Genomic DNA, 16,213 nt, shown 5'->3' on the forward strand with positions numbered 1-16,213 from the left:
TCCTTTATATACGGGGGCAGGGGGCACCCCATAGACACACAAGTTGATCTACGGATCGTTCCTTAGCCGTGTGCGGTGCCCCCTTCCACCATATTCCACCTCGGTCATATCGTCGTGAAGCTTAGGCGAAGCCCTGCGCCGGTAGAACATCAACATCGTCACCACGCCGTCGTGCTGACGGAACTCATCTCCGGAGCTTTGCTGGATCGGAGACCGAAGATCGTCATCGAGCTGAACGTGTGCTGAACTCGGAGGCCCCGAACGTTCGGAGCTTGGATCGGTCGGATCGTGAAGACGTACGACTACATCAACCGCGTTGTCATAACGCTTCCGCTTATGGTCTACGAGGGTACGTGGACATACACTCTCCCCTCTCGTTGCTATGCCATCACCATGATCTTGCGTGTGCGTAGGAATTTTTTTGAAATTACTGCGTTCCCCAACAGCTGGTGCCTTTATGGGCTAGCTAGCCAGCTATCTTCACCCGCGCAAAAGCGGGTCATAAGGCCCGTTAGGGCTGCCATTGTCCTTGGCTTTTCTTGGCCTAGGTGCCGGGCGAGCCACTCGTCGCGGATGTTGTGTTTGAATGCTGCTAAGGCTTCCGCGCCCGGACAATCGACAATTTGGTGACACATCAAAGTTAGGGAGAAGGTGATCTAATGGCGATCCTCTCCTCCTCCTCTCTCCACCTCCTCTCCCACCACAACAATGGCGATCTATAGTTTTGTACCATCATGGAGGGCCTCCTACATTGGGATTTCAAGCCTGGGCTATCCATTACTGATCAGGTGCGTCGAAGGTTCGGTTCTACAGTCCATTTCTCACCTTCTTTGGGTACCAAGGAATTTTTCTTGGTGGTTCACTTCTCCTCGGCTTCCTTCCCTTTGTCGGAAGAATATGTGGGTATTGATTTGCAATGTTGCATTGGAGGTCTACCATCAGGACTCAATGTCAAATCCATTGGTGAAAGAAGTTTTCGGTTCTCTTTAGCCTCCAACAAAGTTGGACATTTCATATATCACCTCAAGGATTGGATCTGGCCGGACTTCGTTTGCCATTTTCAACTTTTTAGACCTTCCATGGCCTCTACTCCTTGGCATGATCATCATTGGCACTTAGATGAGGTTATACATGCGGTTTCCTCACGGTCTCCCATGGCAATCAGTGCAAATTTGGATTTTTTACGTATAAGAGATACTATTGTTGATCCTATGGTGATAAACCCTACCTTGCATTCTTCCGAGATGCCACCGCCGACGTGTATTCTGGCGATCGACGCCGGTGAGACCATTCCGAGTAACCAGCTTTCTAACATTAATGGTCTTAATGACATTCATGACAGTAATTCGGTGGTCGGCCTTCATTTCGGGAGTTTCCATCATGTCCCTAATACCCCGAGCAATATTGGCAATCAGGGCAATCAACATTCATTACCTCAGGATTTATGTCTCGGTGCATTCAATTTTCAATTATCCACCGATTCTGAGGATCCACGTCATGTTTTTGAAGGTCAGTCTTTCCAACAACTTTATTGGGATACTATACCATCTTTTATGGTGTATCATATTCTTGATCAAATGAAGTTTGGTTATTCCCGGAGTCACATTGCCACGATATGGTCACTGTCATCTATACCAACTTTGGATTACATTTACACAAGGCTTAATATCTGCTCTAAGTGCACACTTTTGGGTCATCTTCCTAATTCATGCCCGGGGATTGCTTGTGCCTCTTGTTTGGAAACATCTTGCTAGTGTGAACCACCCGAAAATAGTGGCATCCCCATTCCTGCTCATGCAGTTGTGTCATCATCGTTTGGATCTTCTTCATGCAACACTTGTGGATCCAGTGAACATTATTTTTATGCATGTCCTGCTCTGGTTCTCTGCCATCGTTGCGGTTGGTTGGGCCACATAAGCGTCAATGTGGGCAAATAACTGCACTGTACATGTTTTGGAAGCCCAGGTCTCGGCCCACTACCCATAACCTTGCCCATTTACCTGTGACCCAAGATGGCCCAACTGCTGGGGTTTCGTTGCGCTTTCGGGAGGACCTCGATTCCAGGGATACTTTTCTAAATACTACTGTGGATAATTTTGATACAAATCCTCTCTGCACCCATAATAATTCTATTTCTATTCCTGCACCGGATTTGGTTCAATCGCAACGGCAAGAAATCATCTTGACAGATAATAATGATACACTCCCCGCAAGCCGTCGCACTGATACCCGTGGAAGAGTGACCGTCCGCTGTGAATCGTGTGGTGCTCCTGGACACGTGGTGACCTCCTGCTGGGCCTCTCGGCGGTCTGCACAGGGGATTTGGGTCCCAAAGACTGGAATTAGCCGTGTCGCTATGCCTTCTTCCTCTGCTATTCCCACCACCTCCTCTGACGCTCCTCTCGCTCCTCTGGTTCCTCGCCAACCCTCGCTCATGGCGAACTACCCTGTTAATGTCGTTCCTTACCTGCCGCAAGGGATGACAATCGAGCTGGGCCCTGAGGATCGTGCCGTGCGGGATGAGATGATCGTCAGTGCCACTCCGCCGCTGCGCCATGACTTCCTGGCGGTGGCGGAAGTCAATCGCTTCGTCCCCTTCCACCAGAAAGTTGCGTTGCGCCACACCATCAAAGGTTTGCTCCATGAGTCTCATTTCTTTCCCACAGAGGTGGATGATTACCCGCTAGGCATTGCGATCTTTGGATTTCCGGATTCAGTCATTAGGGATGTTGTAGTTGGTACTACTTTTGAGCTTGATGAAGATGAGGATAATCTGAACACTGTTGTCTCTTTTGTCCCTCATGATGTTGCTATTAACATGAGGTTGACTACTTATGGTCCTCAAGTGTGGTTATTATACATTGGCTTCCCTCATGATTATCAAACTTCGCACTACATTCACAAATCAGTAGATAAGTTTGGTGAGCTGATTACCTGGAATAACCCGAGAGGGGATAGGAAGGTTGTGTTGATCAAAGCCAGAGTTCTCAGTCTTAGAAGGGTGCCTAAAAGTTTTGTAATGCACCAACTTGGTGGAGCAAGACACTGCTGAACTATTTGCGTCACGATCCTGAGAAGTAGTGATTGGAATGCGCATATCCCTGATGTCCCTCCGGCGGGCATTGATCCTCCACCTGCTGATGGTATCCCACATCCTCTGTTTGGTGAGGGTCTGACGGCAGAGCAAATGTATCAAGCGCAGCTGCACAACTGGCTGGCACAGAATGCAGCCCCGAACCAAACCAATGAGGAGAAGGTTCAGCAAGGTAATGAAATTCATTTCCAGCCCAACTGGGGAGTTTGGCCGCCCTCACCACCACCTGCTGTCTATAACTATCAGGCTTGGCTTGCTGCTGAGGGGTTACAAGTGCAAGATAGAATTCTCCCAGCCAACAACCTGTAGGACAGCCCAGGATTGGCCTGGAATGACTCTATCTCTATTTTTTGGATCTTCAGACTCTAGTGCAACTGTATCTGACACCTATGTCCTAGTACCTCAAAACATTTTCAACAGTATTGCAGCTCAGTTTGATGAAGGGGAGACCTCTGCTGTCAGGGCACCCGAGCCTAGCTCTTTGGATGTGCACATCTCAATTTCTGCTGCTGGGTTGCACTATGAGCTGACAGCCAATGGTGATATCATGTCTTCCATGCTGATTAACCAAGATATTCCTGTCCGAAATCTTAATACCTTTCTCTCTGCTGCAATTATGCCAATTATTGCTGCCTATGGACCTTGGAGTACTGATTATGGATTCAGATACGAAAGGGTTGATATGAGGTTGACCATTGTGGAGCAAGATGGTGCCCTGCAACTGTCTGAAGCTACTCAGCTTGTGACTGATTTTGGCCGTGTTCTGCCTCATGCATTGCCTGCCCTTCCCACCCTAAGCTTAACTGAAATATCAGAGCCACTGTCAGTTTCAACTGAAACTGTTCTTCAGGATAATTCTGACATTGCTATACTTGATAACCCTAATATTGATCTTGAAATGGATGTGGTTACTGATCAGCATATGGAAGATGCTCATATGGAGGACTCTGCTCTAGACATGACTATGCAGCTCACTTAGCCTGCACCTGACACCCCTGCTTCTGGTGCCACTGCCACTGCAAGTCAGCATGGAAAAGCACCTGCGCCTGAATCTGTCATTCCTCTTCGCCACAGTAGCAGATCCAATAAATATGATGGATTCAAAGTTCCAACAATCTCTGACACCAAGACCAAGGCATCAAAGGTAAAACCTCGAGTGACTCCATCTGCGGCTTCCACTGTTGTTGCTTATGAGCCGTCAGCAACCGCTGATATACCACCACCCACGGCGATACCAGTCATTCAGCACATTGGTACTGTCATGTGTGGAATTCCTGCTGAAGAACTCACTGAGGAGCAGCTTCAGGCATCTCCTGATGATGGCCCACCTTCGGCTCATGCCTAGGCACTCTGTCTGGGGATCATCCTTTTGGCGTTTACCTACTCGTACTTTCATATTATCCTATAATTATTATGGTCTTTCATGTTAATTGGAATGTACTTTGTTGGAACATCCGGGGTTTGAATTCTGATGCAAAAGAATTAGCACTCTCAAATGCAATCAACACGTGTGGTTGTGCTCTTATATGCTTGCAAGAGACTAAAAAACCGTCTTTTAATCATTCTTTCATTAAGTCTTGTTGCCCTAAATGTTTTGATCAATTTGATTTTGTGCCATCACGGGGGGCTTCGGGAGGCCTGGCCACGATCTGGAACAGTGCAATTTTCACAGCCACCACCATAGCTCACGAAGAATTTGCTCTGGTTACACGCTTTCAGTCCACCCAATCGGCTCATTTTTGGACCCTAGTTAATGTTTATGGCCCATGTCAGGGGATCAACCGAGTTAACTTCATTAATTGGCTCATGGCATTGAATATCCCATCTAATGAAGATTGGCTATTAGTCGGAGACTTTAACTTCATTAGAAGCCCTGACAATAGAAACAAACCTGGTGGGAGTTATAGTGACATGATTACTTTCAATGGCTTTATTTGATCATAAGCCTTAATTGAACTCCCCATTAAAAGCCGCGAGTACACCTGGAGTAACATGCAAATTGATCCGCTACTTGAGCAAATTGATTGGTTCTTCACCAGCAATAATTGGACAAGCACTTACCCCCACACAATGGTTAAGCCCCTCGGACGACCAGTATCTGACCACATACCTTGCGTCGTCAACATTGAAACTTCCATCCCTCGCTCCAAATTATTCAGGTTTGAATCTTTCTGGTTGCAACATTCAGGCTTCATGCAAATAGTTCAAACTGCTTGGTCAAAACATGTGTCCTCCCAAAATATGGCAACTGTACTATGCAGAAAGTTCAAAACTCTCAGACATGCTCTCAAGCTGGAGCAAAAGCATTTCAAAGCTCTCCATTGCCATAGAAAATTCAAACAGGGCCTTATTGGAAATTGATGGGCTGGAAAACAAGAGACAATTGTCCACACCTGAAGTAAATTTCAGAAAAATTCTCAAGGCCCACCTAATCAGACTGCTTAACTACCAAAAATTGTACTGGAAGAAATGGTGCACCATTCGATGGGTGCAATTTGGCGACGAAAACTCCGAGTTTTTTCAGGCCATGGCATCTGAGAGGTACCGTAGAAATAATATTGCTACTTTGTCCACAGATGATGGTATTTGTGTGGAGGACCACACGGGGAAGGAAGCTTTACTTTTCCATTCCTTTAAGCAGAGACTTGGTACTTCCTCTCATAATGACATGAAATTTGACTTACAAAGAATTACCAAAAGAATTGAAGGTCTCGATGAGTTAACAGTCCCATTCACCACAATTGAGATTGATCATGTTATTAAAACAGTGCCTGCTGATCGAGCACCTGGCCCGGATGGATTCAATGGAGCTTTTCTTAAAGCTTGTTGGCCTATAATAAAAGAGGATTTCTATAAGCTTTGCAACCAATTCTTTGAAGGCAATCTCAATCTTGAAAGCATTAATGATGGGTTTATCACACTGATCCCAAAAAACAATGCTCCAAGCACTGTGAATGATTTTAGGCCGATCACACTTCTAAACTGCTGTCTAAAAGTGATCACAAAATTTTTGGCCAACCGGTTGCAGAAGATCATTCTAAAATTATCCATCGTAACCAGTACGGTTTTCTCAAAGGTCGTACCATACAGGATTGCCTTGCATGGGCTTTTGAATATATCTATCAATGCCAAAGCTCCAAGAAAGAAATTATGCTGCTCAAACTTGATTTTGCTAAGGCATTTGACACGATAGATCATGAGGCAATGCTGGTTATCATGAAGAATATGGGTTTTAATGACAAATGGCTAGGCTGGATACAATGCATCTTCTCATCAGGCAAATCTGCGGTCCTACTCAATGGTGTACCTAGAAGGCAATTCCATTGCAAATGTGGAGTACGCCAAGGTGATCCCCTATCTCCACTAATTTTCATACTTGCGGCTGACCTTTTACAAGCGGCGATCAATGATGCATTTTCACGTGGAGAGATCAGCTTACCTTTTCCTTGCAATAGCCAGAAAGACTATCCAGTGATACAATACACGGATGATACTATTCTTGCCATGCCCACTTGCCCTACCCAAGCCACAACCATCAAGAACATCCTCTCTGACTATGCCACTTCAATTGGCTTGAAGATAAATTTCCACAAATCTACTCTCATACCAATGAACTGTGGTCCAGAGATTACGACTGCATTGGCAGATATATTTGGTTGTGTCGTTGGTAAACTACCATTCACCTATCTTGGGCTCCCTATGGGCACTACTAAACCGACAATTATGGATCTCATGCCCCTTGTTTGTCGTGTGGAAAGAAGATTGTCTGCCACCCTCAATATGATTTCTTACGGAGGGAAACTCACACTGCTGAACTCGGTAATAACATCTTTAATAATCTTCGCTCTATGCACCCTCAAACTCCCGGCTAGCATTATCGAGCTTATAGACAAAATCAGAAGGAAATGCTTATGGACAAAGAAAACAGACCAAGGTGATAAGTGCAAATCTTTGGCCTCATGGGACATGATCTGCAAACCTAAACAGTGTGGAGGGCTTGGAATTATCAACCTTAAAGTGGAAAGTGATGCACTACTTCTCAAATTCCTCCACAAATTTTACAATCATTGGGATCTACCTTGGGTGGAGTTAATTTGGAACACTTATTACACCACCAAAATCCCACATGCTACTGACCCATGCGGTTCTTTCTGGTGGCGTGACGTCTCCAAACTTATGCTGGTATATAGAGGAATCACCAATGTGTCTATTCGCAATGGATCTTCGGCTCTTTTCTGGATGGACGTCTGGATTGGAGACATTTTGGCTGAGACCCACCCCAGAGCCTTCTCCTTCGCTCAACAGGAGGATATTTCTGTGAGAGATTTCTTGTGCACCACGTCTCTTAGTGAAACATTTCATCTGCCGCTCTCCACTCAAGCTCTTGAGGAGACACGAGAATTACAGCAAATAACCAGGCATGTGGAACTACTAAACCCCCTGGTTAATGATGAATGGACATGTGTCTGGGGGACCAACTACTATTCTGCCAACAAGTTCTACACCTTCTACTTCAAAGATATCCATGCGCACCATGCATACAGATGGATCTGGAAATCTAAGGCTACAATGAAGATCAAAGTTTTTGGCTGGCTGCTACTCTCGGATAGACTCAATACACGAGACATGCTTAATAGGAGACATTATAACATTGGCAATGACTTTGGATGCCTCCTTTGCACAAACTGCAACATTGAGACTGTGGAACACCTCTTCTTGGAATGCACCTTTAGCCTTCAATGTTGGGACAAACTTCAGATCATGAGGCATGTAGCGCCTACACGTCTAGATTGGGTGGAACGAGCTAAAAACTCTTGGAATAGACCACTGTTCATGGAAATCTTTATGCTTGCTGCTTGGAGCATCTAGAAAGAACGCAATAATAAACACTTCAGAGGAGTGCTCCCATCTCAAGCCTCCTGGCTTGCTAGACTAAAAGAAGACATTTTCCTACTGACTTATAGAGTAGGAGATAAACATAAACCCTTTCTCTCATCCTTCCTTAACTCCCTGCAAAAAAGTCTACCAAACCACCACCCCCTCCTCATTCCCAAAGGGGATGACTGTGTAAATGACCTCATGTAACATACTCTACATTATTTTATTAAATTTACAGTAGGAGCCTCTCCTACTATTTCAGGTGTCAAAAAAACAATCGACAATCTGATTCTTCTTAGTGAGGAATCTGTTCCAAAGCTTGCGGGCGGACTCTCCGGGCTGTTGGATTATATGACTTAGACCGTCTGTGTCCAGAGGCCGGACATAAGTCCCTTGAAAGTTGGCCCTGAAAGCGTCCTCGAGTTCCTCCCAACTCCCAATTGAGTTTTCGGGGAGGCTTTTCAACTAGTGTCGAGCTGGTCTTTTCAGCTTGAGGGGAAGGTATTTGATGGCGTGGAGGTCATCCCCATGAGCCATGTGAATGTGCAGGATAATATCCTCGATCCAGACCCCTGGGTTTGTCGTTCCATCGTATGCCTCTATGTAAACAGGTTTAAAGCCTATGGGAATTCATGGTCCAGTACTTCTTCGGTGAAGCACAGGGGGTGAGCAGCCCCTCTGTATCTGGGCGCGCTGTGGCATGCGGTCGGCTATTGTTGTGTCTGGAGTTTACTCCGAACTGGTATTTGGCTTGGACGAGCGTTTGGGTGACCATAGTCCCTCGCCGGGGTGTGTCCTTTGGGTCCATAGATGGACCTGGCTGCACCGGCTTTCTTATCCAGATGCTCAAGCAGATCGTGTGCGGCGTCAGTAGCCGTTCTGTTGTGGTTATGAAGCGGTACATCTGGTCTCCTGGTCATATTATTCTTTGGTGGAACGGCCTCGTCGTCGAATTCTGGCAGTAGCTTTCGTTTTGGATAGCTTTTTTATGGCGATCATCGCCATATCTTTCTTCAGTGGCTAGCACTTTATTCCATCTGCGACTGAGCGTCTCCTGTGCGGATTTGAGCTGTTGCTTATGCTTATTTAGACTTTTTGCCGTGGCCATAAGCTTTCGGTGGAGGTAGTATCGTTCCGCTTGTTCGTCCGGAGTGGTGAATGCATCATTGTTCGGACTGTGTTCTTGTCTTGAGGCGATTGCATGAGCTCGCCCCACCGGATCATTGTGATCGGGTATTTGCTCCGAACTCGGTTTGGCGTGACCTGGCTTGTCCTGCTCCATCGCTGGGTCCATGTGGTCGTCATTGCCTTCGGAGTTTACTGGGATGTTGATCCTTCCCGCGCTGTTGTCGCTATTTTTATTGTTGCTGGACTTTGAGCGGCGTCTGCGCCGCCATTTTGGCTTTTGCCTGGGTGATTTTTCCTCCGGTTTATCGCCGCCGTCCTTCTTGGGCGTATCCACCATGTATATATCATGTAACGAGGTGGTAGCCCCATGCCCCAGAGATTCTGGAGCTTCTCCTGCATCGTCGTCCATACCGTCGATGTTTTCGGAGTCAAAATCAAGAACGTCGGTTAAATCATTGATCGTGTTAATGAAGTGGGTGGTGGGTGGGCAACGAATTCCTTCATCGCCTGCTTGCCACTCAGGCCGGACATAGTTCGGCCCAGAGCCTCCTGATAAAGAGAGAGACTTTAATGAGTTCAGCATGTTGCCGAAGGGCGAGTGCTGGAAGATATCCACAGCGGTAAACTCCATTACCGGAGCCCAACCCGGCTCGACTGGCTCGAGGGTATGCAGACCGGGACCAACAACCAGATACGAGTCCGGGGGGCGGGGTTACAGGCCTTCACCATGGTGAGACCTGTGTTCGGCTCCACCACCGATGAGTGTGCGGCCAGCGGGGTGGGGTCCACCCCTCCATCCTTGGGCAATGCAACCTGCTCCGGATTTAGATCCGGGGCTACTGCGAGGGTGATACCTCGAGCATTGTCCAACAGCAGGTCTAGGTCGTGTTCGTCGTGACTGTCCGGCGCTCCTGGCACAGGCCCGAATCCGTCGAAGATCAAGTCTCTGCAAATATCCGCTGTGTAGTTCAAGTTTCCGAACCTGATCTGGTGGCTAGGGGCGTAGTTGTCGATCTGCTCCAGATGACCAAGCGAATTGGCCCGCAGTGTGAAGCCGCCGAACACAAAGATCTGTCCAGGGAGAAAAGTCTCGCCCTGGACCGTGTTGTTGGCGATTGAAGACGCCATCAAGCCTCGAAGCGACAACACAAAGGAACTCTCAATGAAATCACCAATGTCGGTGTCAAAACCGGCGGATCTCGGGTAGGGGTCCCGATCTGTGCGTCTTAGGCTGATGGTAACAGGAAGCAAGGGACACAATGTTTACCCAGGTTCGGGCCCTCTCGATGGAGGTAAAACCCTACTTCCTGCTTGATTAATATTGAAGATATGAGTAATACAAGAGTAGATCTACCACGAGATCGTAGAGGCTAAACCCTAGGAGCTAGCCTATGATGGTATGATTGTAAATGTGATCGGCCTTCTAAGGACCAAGCTCTCCAATTTATATAGACACCGGAGAGGGCTAGGGTTTACATGGAGTCAGTTACAAGGAAGGAAATATAATATCTGGATCGCCAAGCTTGTCTTCCACGCAAAGGAGAGTCCCATCCGGACATGAGCCGAAGTCTTGAGTCTTGTATCTTCACGCTTCAATAGTCCGGATGTTGTATATAGTCCGGCTGTCCGGATACCCCCTAATCCAGGACTCCCTCAACAAGGATAAACCTTAGATCACGGACCCAGTCCGCATTATTGGTACCATCATCTTTCAACTTAGTTTTCTCTAGGAACATATCAAAAAAATAGGAGAGCTACATCCCGAGCTATTGAACTATAGCATAATTTACAAAGACATTTTGACTATGTTCATGATAAATCTTAGTTAAAATAATCAAATTATTAATGAATTCCCACTTAAATCAACATCCCTCAAGTTGTCTAAGTGATACATGATCCAAATCAACTAACCGATGTCCGATCATCATGTGAGATGGGGTAATCATCAATGGTGAACATCTCCATGTTGATCATATCTACTATATGAGTCATGTTTGACCTTTCAGTCTCTAGTGTTCCGAGACCATGTCTATACATGCTATGCTCGTCAAGTTTAACCCAAGTATTCTGTGTGTGCAAAGCTGGCTTACACCCATTGTATGTGAACGTAGAGTATATCACACCCGATCATCACGTGGTGCTTCAATATGACAAACTTTGGCAACGGCGCATACTCAGGGAGAACACTTTTATCTTGAAATTCAGTGAAGGGATCATCTTATAATGCTACCGTCGTTCTAAGAAAAATAAGATGCATAAAGGATAAACATCACATGCAATCAAAATATGTGGCATGAGATGGCCATCATCATCTTGTTCTTTTGATCTCCATCTCCAAAGCATCAGCATGATCTCCATCATCGCCGGCTCAACACCTTGATCTCCATTGTTGCATCAGGGTCGTCTCGCCAACTATAGTTTCTAGAACTATTGCTAACGCATAGCAATGAAGTAAAGCAATTACATGGCGCTTGCATGTCATACAGTAATTAAAACACAACCCTAAGGCTCCTGTCGGTTATCGATATTACAAAACATGATCATCTCATACAACAACATATATCACATCATGTTTTGAGCATATCACATCACAACATACCCTGCAAAACAAGTTAGACGTCCTCTACTTTGTTGTTGCAAGTTTTACGTGGCTGCTACAGGCAACTAGCAAGAACCGTTCTTACCAATGCAAAAACCACAATGGTGATTATCAAGTTTGTTGTTTTAAACTTCTTCAAGGACTGGTCGTACTCAAATTCAATTCAACTAAAGTAGGAGAAACAGACACCCATCGGCCACCTTTATGCAAAACAAGTTGCATGTCAGTTGGTGGAACCAGTCTCATGTGCGTGGACATGAAAGGTTGGTCCGGACCGCTTCATCCCACAAAGCCATCAAATCAAAATAATACGTTGGTGGTAAGCAGTATGAACATCACCACCCACAACTCATTTGTGTTCTACTCGTTCATATCATCTACGCATAGACCTGGCTCATGATGCCACTGTTGGGGAACGTTGCATGGAAAATAAAAAATTTAGACGCACACGCAAGATCTATCCATGGAGATGCATAGCTAGGAGAGGGGAGAGCATCTACATACCCTTGTAGATTTCTAAGCGGAAGCGTTTATCAAGCGGTTCACGTAGTCATAATCTTTGCAATCCAACCGATCTAGTGCCAAACTGATGACACCTTCGAGTTTAGCACATGTGCGGCTCGATGACGTCTCTTCCTTCTTGATATAGCAAGTGGGAGAGGAGAGGTATATGGGATCACAACAAATATGACGGCTTGGTGGTGATGGTGGTGGTGGATCACCAACAGCGCTTCGCTAAGCGTCGCCGAGACCAAGCGGTGGAACTACGGAGTAACGGGAGAGAGAGGGGCGCCAAGGGCTTGGTGTGTACTCTTGGGGCACCCCCTCCCCTCTATATATAGGTGGAGGGGTGCGGGAAACAACCCCTCCAAGCCCTAGGGCGCAACTAAGGGGAGAGGACTTGGACTCCAAGTCCAATCCTATTCATACTAGGACTCCTTCCTTTTTTGCCTTCCTAGCCACATGGGCTTTTGAGGACTTGGTGCGCTTAAACCAATAAGGCCAGGGAGACTCCCCGCATCCCATGCTATCCATTGAGTCGTGGTGGACCCACTTGTGGACTTCCGGACCCCTTCGGAATCCTCCGGAACCTTCTGAAAGCTTCCCGGTACAATACCGAAGAAACTGCACCTTTTTTAACCCAAAATAAGACTTCCCATATATAAACCTTTACCTCTAGACCATTCCGAGAGTCCTTGTGATGTCCGGGATCTCATTCGGGACTCCCAACAACATTTGATTACCACAGATCAAATATCCCAATACTACTCTAGTGTCAACGAACATTAAGCGTGCGACCCTACTGGTTCGGGAATTATGTAATCATGACCGAGGCACCTCTCCGGTCAATAACCAATAGCGGGATCTAGATGCCCATATTGATTCCTACATGTTCCACGAAGATCTTTTATCGGTTCAACCCTTATGAAAACATACGTAATTCCCTTTGTCTGTCGGTATGTTACTTGCCCGAGATTCGATCATCGGTATCTCTAGACCTAGTTTAATCTCGTTACGGGCAAGTCTCTTTACTCATTCCATAATAAATCATCTTGCAACTAACTCCGTAATCACTTTTCTTGCAAGCTTCTTGTGTTGTGTATTACCGAGAGGGCCCAGAGATACCTCTCCAATACAGAAGTGACAAATCCTCGATTCACACCAACTCAACAGACACCTTCAGATATACCTAGCATCTTTATGATGACCCAGTTACGTTGTGACGTTTGATAGCACACAAGGTATTCCTCCGGTATCCGGGAGTTGCAAGATCTCATGGTCGAAGGAACATTTATTTGACATTAAGAAAGCAGTAGCAGTAAACTGAATGATCATATGCTATGCTGACGGTTGGGTCTTGTCCATCATATCATGCTCCTAATGATGTGATCCTGTTATCAAATGACAACTCATACCTATGGTTAGGAAACCTTAACCATCTTTGATCAACGAGCTAGTCTAGTAGAGGCTCACTAGGGACACGTTATTTCTTTATGTATCCACACATGTATTTAAGTTTCCGGTCAATACAATTATAGCATGAATAATAAACCTTGATCATGATTAAGGAAATATAATAATAGCCATTTTATTATTGCCTCTAGGGCATATTTCTATCATAGATATGTTTGTACAAGAGAATTCATCAGTCATGAGTACTACTAGTCAAGGACTAATAATACCTTCGAAGGCACATTAATGGCGGCGGCTTTGACGATGTCGGTGGGCAAGTCGGGTGCCGACTGCTTGCCGATCTCAATTCTACACTCGTACATGATCCAGTTTATCTTCTCCCTGCTAGGGGGGCTGCCCTTGTAGAAGACCAGTGTATTCTTCACGCCGATGAGACTTTTGGCTGGCGGTACAATGATCTCCTAGTCCTTTTCGGTAGACTTCCAATACCCAATGTTCATGGCCAGGTTGGTCTGTATCCCGGTGGGGTACTTTAGGTCCTTCTGGGAGAAGAAGTATCGCTCCTTCTCCTCATGTTTACATCATTTGGGAGATTCCATGGCTTGTATTTTTCAGATCCACCTCCCCGACCACCATGCATCGAAGGCTTTCCTAAGAACCTTGGGGACCAGGTAGAAGATGATGATCTCCATGTCCATCGGGTGAAACCTAAACCCCGGCGGCAGATTCAACTTTTATTTCTTGTGCTAAACTTGAAGGTGCTCGCCCGTGGCGAAGGCTCTTTGGGAAATGTCAGCTGGGGTGGAATAAATGTTGGGGGCAACGATAGAGATGTGTCTATCTATGGAAGGAATTCAATGATATATAGAGAGATATAGGAGGGAGATGCTTAAATAGTACCAAATGCATGTACTGGCAGGATACTTTCCAGAGAAGCTTTGACATCGTCCGGGCTTTGTTTAATTTCTTTTTATTTCCAGTGGATGGATGTATGAGAGCTAGCTAGATAGATAGACATGCCTTCCTATCCTTTACAACCGTATGCTGCTTCTCTTGCTGTAGGGGCCATGTCCAGGTGGTGAAAAATGTCACGTGTTTAAAAATGTAAGTGCCATTTTTTAAAGTATTTGTACAATTTATGAAAGGTCCGCGCAATTTAAAAAATGTTTCATATATTCAAAAAATGTATGTTACATTTTAGAAAATGTTACCAGTCCAAAAATATTTTTGTGACATTTTAAAAAATTGGATGCAATGTAAAACAAAATGTTTGTTTAATGTAAAAATATGTACACAGAAGTTCAGAACACCACACTACCCATCATGGATGACTCAGCTCCGATGGCAAGCATCTGGTACACAGAAGTTGCAGGTAGCAGCGGCGGTGGCACCAATGACAACAACATGTCGTAGTCCATGAGAGGAGCCAGTGTACTGGATTCGAGAAAGCCCCGATGCTGTGTTGCCCCAATGGACATAAGACTGGGCGGGGCATATGATGGCATCACCATCTTCTTCAGTCCTGTGCTCTTATGGAAAATTCTATAGACCACATAGTCCTCCTGCGAATCAATAAATGTCACTATCTAGATATGTTTGTACTAGAGAATTCATCAGTCATGAGTACTACTAGTCAAGGACTAGAAATACCTTGGAAGACACATTAATGTTGGCGGCTTTGACGATGTCGGTGGGCAAGTCGTGTGCCGACTGGTTGCCGATCTCGATTCTATACTCATACATGATCCAGTTTATCTTCTCCCCCCTAGGGGCCTTGTACAATACTAGTGTCTTCTTCATGCCGATGAGACCTTTGGTCGGGGTAGAATGATCTCGTTTTCCTTTCCGATAGCCTTCCAATAGCCAGCATTCATGGACCAGTTGGTCTGTATCCTGGTGGGGGTACTTGAGGTCCTTTTAGGAGAAGAAGCATCGCTCGTTCTCCCCATATTTACCTTATTTGGGAGATTCCATAGCTCGTATTTTTTCATATCCACCTCCCTTACCATCATCGTGTCAAAGGCTTTCTTCGGCACCTTGGGGACCAGGTAGAAGATGATGATCTCCATGTCCGTTGGGTGAAACCTGAAACCCGGCGGCAAATTCAGTTGTTGTTTCTGCTGCTGAACTAGAAGGTGGCTTGCCATGGCGGTCATTAGGGCATGCATGTATCTTCCGCACCTCCAATCCTCGAGGGCATACGACCTTCTTTGCTGCGTACGTACTGTCGGGCAATTCATTATCCTTTGGAAGCTTCTTCTTCAATATTTTTAGTAGCTTCTCAAATCCTTTGTCAGGCACAACATTCTCTGCCTTCCACTGCAGAAATTCCAGTACGGTACCCAGCTTTGTGTTGCCATCTTCGCAATTGGGGTACAACCTTTTTTTGTGATCCTATAACATGCGATCAAACTTTAGCTTCTCCTTTTGACTTTCGCATTGCGTCCCTGCATCGACAATGACCCGGCAGAGATCATCATCGGGCACATCGTCTGGTTCCTCTTGATCTCCAGCAGCTTCCCCCGTTGCAGCAGCATCGGGCACATCGTCTGGTTCCTCTTGATCTTCAGCAGCTCCCCCCGTTGCAGCATCACCGTATT

The 16,213-nt window shown here is 45.9% G+C and overlaps 2 pseudogenes; both read right to left on the reverse strand.

The window, feature by feature from the left end:
• LOC119293116 overlaps positions 1–14,682 on the reverse strand; it is a 47,785-nt pseudogene extending 33,103 nt beyond the window's left edge.
• Positions 14,683–14,914: 232 nt separating this feature from the next.
• On the reverse strand, positions 14,915–15,760 carry LOC119293117 (annotated as a pseudogene).
• Between the last annotated feature and the right edge of the window lie 453 nt (positions 15,761–16,213).

This window comes from Triticum dicoccoides, chromosome 4B (assembly GCF_002162155.2).
Source record: "Triticum dicoccoides isolate Atlit2015 ecotype Zavitan chromosome 4B, WEW_v2.0, whole genome shotgun sequence".
Classification (NCBI taxonomy): Eukaryota; Viridiplantae; Streptophyta; class Magnoliopsida; order Poales; family Poaceae; genus Triticum; species Triticum dicoccoides.